This window comes from Gavialis gangeticus, unplaced genomic scaffold (genome assembly GCF_001723915.1).
Source record: "Gavialis gangeticus isolate Ggan-Ray unplaced genomic scaffold, GavGan_comp1, whole genome shotgun sequence".
Taxonomy (NCBI): domain Eukaryota; kingdom Metazoa; phylum Chordata; order Crocodylia; family Gavialidae; genus Gavialis; species Gavialis gangeticus.
The window spans coordinates 8,577,678-8,577,986 of record NW_017729029.1 but is presented as its reverse complement, the minus strand read 5'-3'; positions in this window follow the sequence as shown (position 1 = coordinate 8,577,986).

Genomic DNA, 309 nt, shown 5'->3' with positions numbered 1-309 from the left:
GCCAACACCAAGTCCCCTGTCAGCCTTCTTTCTGTAGACTAAAGAGGCCCAAGTCCCTCAGCCTCTCCTTGTCCAGCTCCCCCTACTCCATGGGCAGAATGGCTGGAGCAGAGCCCATGGGGAGGGATAGATGGGGGCTACCCACTATGGGTTCAGGGCTCCCCACCCTGATGCCCTCCCCCTGGGGTCTCCACAGCCCAGCAGGCATGTCCTAGCACAGCAGGGCAGAGCCAGGGGGGGAGGCTCAGTGCCACCACCAGGAGCTCTGTGTCACTGTAGCGAAAATAGATACTTTTCTCTATGTTTCTT